An 8449-nucleotide genomic window follows, 5' to 3' on the forward strand; every position below is an offset into this window, starting at 1 on the left:
TAAAAAGACTTTAATCCATATTTGACATTAACTAGTTGTGTGACTTTGGATAAACCTCTTAGATGATATTGGAGCTGTACCTCAGGCATATAATGCTTTATGTTGCTATGATTTTGAGAAGAAAACAACATCATCTGATATTTGAATTCTGGCAAAAATATTTTTTACTCAATACATTAATAAAAAAATCACAAAGAAGCTTAAATTTGAAGACACAGGGCCCTGTGTTGCCTTAGTTACAAATAACTTATAGAAAATTATGTTACATGAAGTACTTAGAGGATGAAAATAAATCATTTACCATACCATCGAAGAGAAATTATTCTTTCGTAAAGAAAAAGTTTAAAAATGAAATGCTTTTTTACTCACTCATATTGGCTTTAATCAGTCCAGCTGCCTCTTAGCAGTCAAACAACCCATTTCTCTTTTATCACTGTCATTGTGTTTGAATCACTGTGGCCCTGAGATGAACTGCTACAGGAAAATGGCTTGAAAGAAATACATACATATACATTGGCATCATTCTTCAGTCTCCTCTTTTTGGTAGCACAGTTTTCAAGCCAAGTTGGCTCCTGTTCAAAATTAAAAAGGAAAAAAAAAAGCAACAGTTAAACAGCTGGTACCAATTATACTAACTTCAGAGAGACTAGATGCTCAAGTGTCCAAGTAGCAAACTGGATCTCTGATACAATGGGCTTGCTACGTTACGACTTGACCACAGTGCTTAAATTTAGTTTGCCCATTGCCTCCAATTTATTGTGTTTGCACAGGCTCACAAAAATCACTCCTTTAGTGTGTATACACATAAGTGGATCTTTGAGTGGAAAAAGAAACAATTCAGAAAATCAGATGTAAAAGTTTAAGTAAATATGTATCTGACAAGCAATATATTTTGACACTATCATAGGGATATGGAATTTTAGAACGAGAAATAGACTTGGATCATGACAAAATAAAGTGCACATCACAGACTATTTTTTCCAACATTGAAAAATATTAGAAATACAGTTTCTCCCCAGTTTATTTATTTAAAGAATGAGAAAATTAAGTGGATTGCAAATGGTTGATTCATGTAAACATTTTTCTTCAGAAGGACATACAATTTTCATAACATATTGCTATATTTATACTATATGTTTTGTAAAGTTCCCTCATATTTAAGGAGCTTAGACTGCAGCCCTAGCTGTTTAAGATGCTTATTCTCTAGAACCAGGAGGTAAATGTTGGCAATAATATTAAATATAATTTAGATAGGAAAAAATCCAGTTCACAATTTTATTCCCTAAGAAGTGCAAGTTATGAATTGGCAAGATATACTGGTTTTAATATGTTCTACTCTGAAATAGAAACTCTCCTAAGTTTACTGTAGAAAAAAAAAATCCTTTGCTCTCCATGAAGACAAGCATCTCACAAATCACAAAGAGGATTTTGTAACCAGGCAACCAAGGTCAGTGAGGCTGTGACCAAGGTTTGGAGAACCAGCTGAACACACACCAGGCAGAGAGAGGATTCGAGCTGTAAGGAAAAAAATAAACGTAGTAGTATTTTGAAGCACTCATCTTTAAAACCTATCATTCCATAACACTGTGCAGGTGTACGCTATGAAAAGCAACTGCTTCAAGCCCACATTTTGAATAAAATATAATTTTATTCAACGCATTTCCCGTTACAAATGTACCCTTATTAGCCAAGAGACTGGCAAATGAACAACAACAAAACACAACCTTTAGACATTCTTCTAACATGAGTGATTTCACTTGGAAAGTAAATGAATTCTTGACTTTCCTAGGCCAAGATAAACGGTTATAAAGGATAAATTTGCTAACCCCTATGGTTAGGAATGTTAAAAATAGATGAAATTCTTTCATGAGTTCTCCTAAACTGTTTCCAAGTACCTGAAATTGACATTTGTATTTTTTAAATTGACACAAAGCATAGCATATTGATCAAAACTACAGAATTATGCTATCAGAATTTTAGAAGACAACAAATATGACAAAAATCAAATACTGATTTTCAGTTGACTGAAGCTGTTTGTTTCAGAAGCTCGAACATGTTAGTTTCAATAGCTCAAAAATTGTCACAGTCCTGTAGGCCCAAGTAATTGTGCTAGAAAATTGTATTGAATATTGCAGTCATTTACATTGTTAATGGTTGGACTGTCTCATAGAGTAAACAGTACTGTGAACAGCTTTAAAGCTTGTCTGTGACTTTTGAAACTCATCTAAGTCTCAGACGAATGGACTTGGTACGTAATTTGGATACATTTGGCTATGATTCTGTTTGCTTACTTTCCACCAATGTCTTCCATAAGACATTTTCATATCTGTGTCAAGAGACTGCCAATTGCCTAAGGTGTGCACCAAAATGCTCTGAGAAGCTATTGCATTATCCTGGTTCAATCAACTTGACATTTAGTTTTACGATATCATATTTAAATTCTTCCAGTCTAAACCTAATGATGAAATTCCAGAAGCAATTTTATCAATATACACATTTTTCTAGGAAATATGTTACCTGGTTGAAGAGATGAAAATAATGTAGAATGTATTCATGAAACCAGAATGTCAAATTTTCACATGCTGTAAAAATACAGCAAGAGCAAATATAAGCATTTTTAAAATCATGCATTCACCTTCTCTAATTCTTTCCTTTTCATCTCTATTTTTACTGATTATATATCTAACTAAGCTTCAGTGAGGTCATAAATAAATGTAATCTTGTTTTTGGTTTAAAGGGAAATCTGTAATCATAGTAATGCTGTGTTCATGGAACCTGGGTGTTATCACATAACACAGACACCTGACCAAAAACTACAGGCAATGGTTCCCATGATATTGAGAAAATGTTTGCATCCCTAATGTTTATAGGTGAAATCATAAGCTATTTGGTTCAGCCAGTATTTTCTGAACTTATGACTTTTCCCTCTTAGTGAATTGGCAGAAGGGAATATGACATTATACTATTGCAAGAACTCTAGATACGGTTGAGAATTTATGTCCCTGTGGGAAGAACTGTAGGGAAGTAATATTCAGTATTTCGACCTCTGAACTGATAACTATGTCAGAAGACTGTCATGTGCTACACTAAAGTTCACTTAAAAACTATATTAACAGCCAGATTGTTTGTAATGCATAAGAAAGTCATTGTGAGCAAGCTAGATATGGATGAAAAATATCTAGATGTATGTATTCCACAGATTTCGCTTTATGACTGGCAGTAGGGATTCCATTTTAAAGGTCTACTTCTGCATTTCTAACATCAAATCTCCAAAGGTGTCATATTGTATATAACTTCTAAGAGATAAATGAAAAGTACTTCTTAATGTTTTCACAGAAGCCAAATGTAAGTGAAAACAAAGAATGTAGCAGAATTTAAAAAGAAATGAACCATAAGCCAAAACATACCAAGAGCATTACTAAATGAATAAGGCTTTTTCCTAATATATTCGCTGTGTACAAACACATATCCTTTAGTAACAAAACCAAATTTAAAAATATTTTATTTGGAAGTTATCCTTTGGCCTGGTGAACAAATTTTGTTAAATGCCATTTTAGATAGAAATCATTACTTGGAACAATTATCATTTAGTAACATAATATTTTAGTTTTAATAAATATGCAAATATATCCTCTTTAAATGTGTCTATAATATTTACTGGGCCTTTTCTCCTGCCATAAAAATGAATGTGTTTCAAAACAGATTAGCCATAAGGTTTTCATATAATTCTAAAATTCACAATAAATGACATCTGTGAGCCAGATGGAATTAATGAAAATATCCCTTTACTTCCTGTTTTGCTCAAGAGAAAAATAATACTGATTACTTTGACCTCAAAACAACCAGAGTTTTATTGTCTGCAGATTGCATCATTTTTCGCATTTGCTCCTAGAACAAAATGATTTCACATTAACAGTTATTTCAGTTGTTTTTTACTTGTTCTTAAAAAATAGATACTTCAAAAAAAATATCTATTGAAAGTTAAAAAACTTTCATACTAATTGGATAATAAGTGCACTGGGCTCCTAGTACAAACCTAGCTCTCTTAGCACTAAATTCTGGCAGACAAGGAACATGAAGATATAGTAAGTATTAGTTCGTGTTTTAAATTATGTATTGACATATTTCTTTAATAGCTAAATGCAAAGCTTTAAAAGTTGTTTCTTAAAATACCTAAAATTAGATATTCCACACTAGAAAAATAAAAAGGCAAAATCCACAATTTCCAGGTCAGTTCACTTGCAAAAATAACTTTTAGCATAAATAATTTGTCTAACACACTTAGCACTTCATTGAGTCTGTCTAGTTTTAGGCATAAGCGATGCAATGGATGTAAGAATGCACTTACTTGGAGATCTTGCCAAGGAAAACAATCATGAAGAGCAGGAAGACAAAACTCTAATTCTGAAGAACAAATTTATTAAGGAACACATTACATTTACAAATGGAGCAAAGTGAGGCGAATGCATGAGGAAAAATATTTTTATGAGATTTGGATCTTTGGATACACTTTTATTTTACACCTAATGTTAAACGTTGGATGTTTGCAAATCAACATTCTACCAAACTATTAAGGCAGGGACCATGTTTTATTCATTTCCGTATCATGAGAATTTGGCAGACCATTTGAAACTCATTCCAAAAACAATGCAAATTTGATTTTTAAAAAACGGATAAAGTTTTTTAATCAGTTCCATCAATAACCATCTGTCAACATTATTCATAGACTGCTAGTCAAAAATTAATTAAAGAGTAAATTTCAAATAATGGAAATGAAAAATTCTTTGTTAAAAATGTATATAGTTGATGTTTTTATACTTACTTTATTATTCATAAAAACACTAACGATTATTATTAAATGTTTTATTTTCATTGACTCAAAGATACAATGGAATGAGTGTCTGTGTCACAGTTCTTTGATATTACGTTGCATGCACATGTTATCTTTCTAAAGACTGACGAAATTTTGCAGTAAATTGTTAATGGTATCATTAATCTACATGCAAAATATTATCATGTTAGTCTTTCTGGTAAAAAAGAAACATGGAGGCTATACAATTAACAATCGTATTTTGGACTTTACAAAGACAAATGGCATTTTGCTAAAATCAGATCTCTTATTTGTGTGTGTGTGTGTGTGTGTGTGTGTGTGTGTGTTTTGCTTATGATTTTGGCCTAAAAGATAATCATAATTATTTCACTGTTAAAAGAAAAAAATGTTAAAGTATTTACTGAGTACTTAAGTCATTCTCAAATTTAATGAACAATATAAAATTAGTTACATGGAATTTTCAAAAGAGTTGTGCAAACATTCATTACCATGATTACATAATTCCAGGGTGGTCTTGAGTTGTGCAACAGTGTGTAAGTAAGTATGTGCATGTTTGTGGTAATATTTATCCATCTAGCCTACCAACTATCTCTCTATTCATCTTTTGATATTACTGATAGATATTACTATATATTGTTTTTCTTTACATAAACAATACAGAAAGCTGCAACTTAATATTCATGAGATACTAAATTGTTAATCTTTTCTTAACTTGTTACTGTTTTTTTCTCACAGTTAATTAAAAATATAGTGTCCCAAGAATGCTTGACACTTTGATTAAAATTTATACCTATTACATTTATTAATAAGTGTGTATACACATAAATGTACAACAAGGATATACTGTCACCACTACAAAAATAAGAAACAATAGAATAAAAGGATATACTTAGATCCAGAAATATACCCATAGCCTCAAATGTGAATTCAAAATCATATCTTCCAGACCTACTCTATTTTGGTTAGCATTTGCCTGATGGTTAAACAAACTAACAAAATGCATATTGGGATTAATACAGTCTCGGTATTAATCTGTCTCTGATAGAGTTTTTTTTTCTGGTTATTACAAGATGCATGGAGCATAAAATATATATAGATAGGTGTGATTAAATTTTAAAAATAATGTATGTTTCCACACCTTGAAGGACAGACACTGGGAAGACTTAAGTATTAAAAGACACCCTTTAAATCACATCATTGTTTTAATATCTGTCCTGGTATTACTGCAATCTCTTATTTTCAAGGAATAATTGTCACTTTTCACAGCAGTCTTGCAATTCCAAGCCGTAAAAGAAGACCATTCACATGGCAACAAACTATACAATCTGCAATAACATGAATTTTTATTCATTTTTCTCCCTCCTTACCACTTTTTCTGTTAGTTCGGTTTTCAATAGCATGATCCTCTGGCATTCTGGCAAACAAGTACTGACCCTCAGTCTGACTCCTACAGCATGATTGCTTCCAGAAGTGTACAGATGTGATTTGATTTCCCACTCTTTTTTTTTTCTTTCTTTCTTTTTTTTTTTTTTTTTTACAATGAATACATGGTGAAGTGAATTTGGGATGCATTCATTATTCCATTAATGGAATTATTTTTTGTAAAAAGCACATGCTAAGGAATGTGGAAGACAGTTATGAATGATAGGGTCTTTCTTTCCGCTTTAAAATGTTATTTATTCATTTCATTGTGTGGTGGTCCTGAGAGTCAATTGAATATTTAAATCAGATTCCAAAAAATGCTCTCACCCAAATATTATCTCCAAAATGTGCAGAAGGATGTTTTAATTTTATACATATGCACATTTTTTCACATGTATTACAATATTTGCAAAATTAGTTCTCATTTATTAAAGTTACCAGTTAAAATCCCAAACATTAAGTATTTATATACAGTAATTTATAATACGAAGGGTTCATAGTTTAACTATCAGAACATTGCAAAAACTGACCTTTCTGTGAATCTTTAAACAAAAATAAATATTATACTTAAAAGAGCCATATGTCTTAATTTCTGAAAATTAACTTCTGCTTGTTAAAACATATAGATAAGTGATCAGAAATTGGCAGGTTTTTTTTTCTTAAAGGGACAGAGAGTCAGTATTTCAGGTTTATGTGCCATATGTTCTTGGTCACAACTACTCATAATTCCTATGGAAATGTAAAAGCCACTGTAGACAACATGTAGATAAAGAGGTGTAGACGTGTCCTAATAAAACTTTATTTACAGAAACAAGTTGTTTGTTGTAGTCTGCTGATCCCTGATGTCGAAAATTCTTCAGCATTATTGAATAAATAGACATTGAGATGATTACTGATCTTATAAATTTCTTTCTGAATATTACAAAAGTTTTAAGAAAGATAGGGGAAATTATGTGTTATATTGAGACATAAATCTGATCTAGAGTCAGAAGAATCAGAAAGCCAACATTTAATGATAAAAGGTTGGTGTTAATCTCCCCTCAAGAAAACCAATGTTATTTTGATAAAATATTTAAGTTTTAAATTTGTGATTTGTTAAGACAATGCATTTTCTTTTCTAAATACTTGTTTGTTATGAACTCAAAAAATATAAACAAGAGATCAAGAAAATAACCCTAAGCTCAAAATATTCATTTTCCAAATGTATCTGGCTTTATACAAATTGGGAGAGGAGACTGCTCTACTGAATGATTTTTTTTTCCTGTAGGAGTTGAGTACAAAGTGTTACATATATAACAGATCAAACTTGTTAAGCATGATATTAGATCTTCTATATTCTAATTGATATCTTTTCTGCATGTGCTATCAATAACTGATAGAGATATGTTTAAATTTCTCACTTGCAGTTTAGAAATATCTATTTTTCTTTTTATTTCCATAAGTCTTTGCTTTATTTATTTGGAAGCTACATTACTTAGCACATACAAATTTAGAATTGTTTTATGTTTTTGGTGAGTTGTCTCTTATCATTATGAAATGTTACTGTTAAACTTGGTCATGCATCTTGCCTTAACATCTGACATGTCTGATATGAAATAGACTAGCTTTCTTTGGTTAGTATTTGCAAGGTGAATTTTTTATCTTTTAATTTTCAATATTTCTTTATAATTATATTAAAGCATTATTTCTTCTAATTTTGGTTTTCTTAATATTTTCTGACAATCTTTGTCTCTCATTGGAAATATTTAATATATATGCATATATATTGACATGAAAAGCAATAAGAACTTCATGAAATCTAAACCAAATTCTTGTACATTAAAAATTTTTCTTTTTAACTGATAGCATTCCAAGATATAGGGTCAGTGCCTGAAATAGAGTGAGCCATTAATTATAGAGAAGATTGATAAAATCAACTTATAAACCAACAAGTCCTCCTCTTTCTTCCTCTACTTTTAAATGTCACTGGTTTCTTTGATTAGGAACTTTGAGATCACATTTATCTTTCATTTCCTTTTTATATAACATCCACTTAGGTAGCATTTTATTAAATTCTATAAATTTAAGTTGAAAATTCTTTCCATATCTATTTCTTTTCTGTATGACTCCTTCCTATTCAGAGGAATTCAACTCTACTTTAATAAATCCTCTTGTTCTTTTATACTTTTCTGAACTCAGATGCATCCTACATTAGTT

The sequence above is a fragment of the Aotus nancymaae genome, unplaced genomic scaffold, assembly GCF_030222135.1.
Source record: "Aotus nancymaae isolate 86718 unplaced genomic scaffold, 86718_ANA_hifiasm-v0.15.2.pri h1tg000033l, whole genome shotgun sequence".
Lineage (NCBI taxonomy): Eukaryota > Metazoa > Chordata > Mammalia > Primates > Aotidae > Aotus > Aotus nancymaae.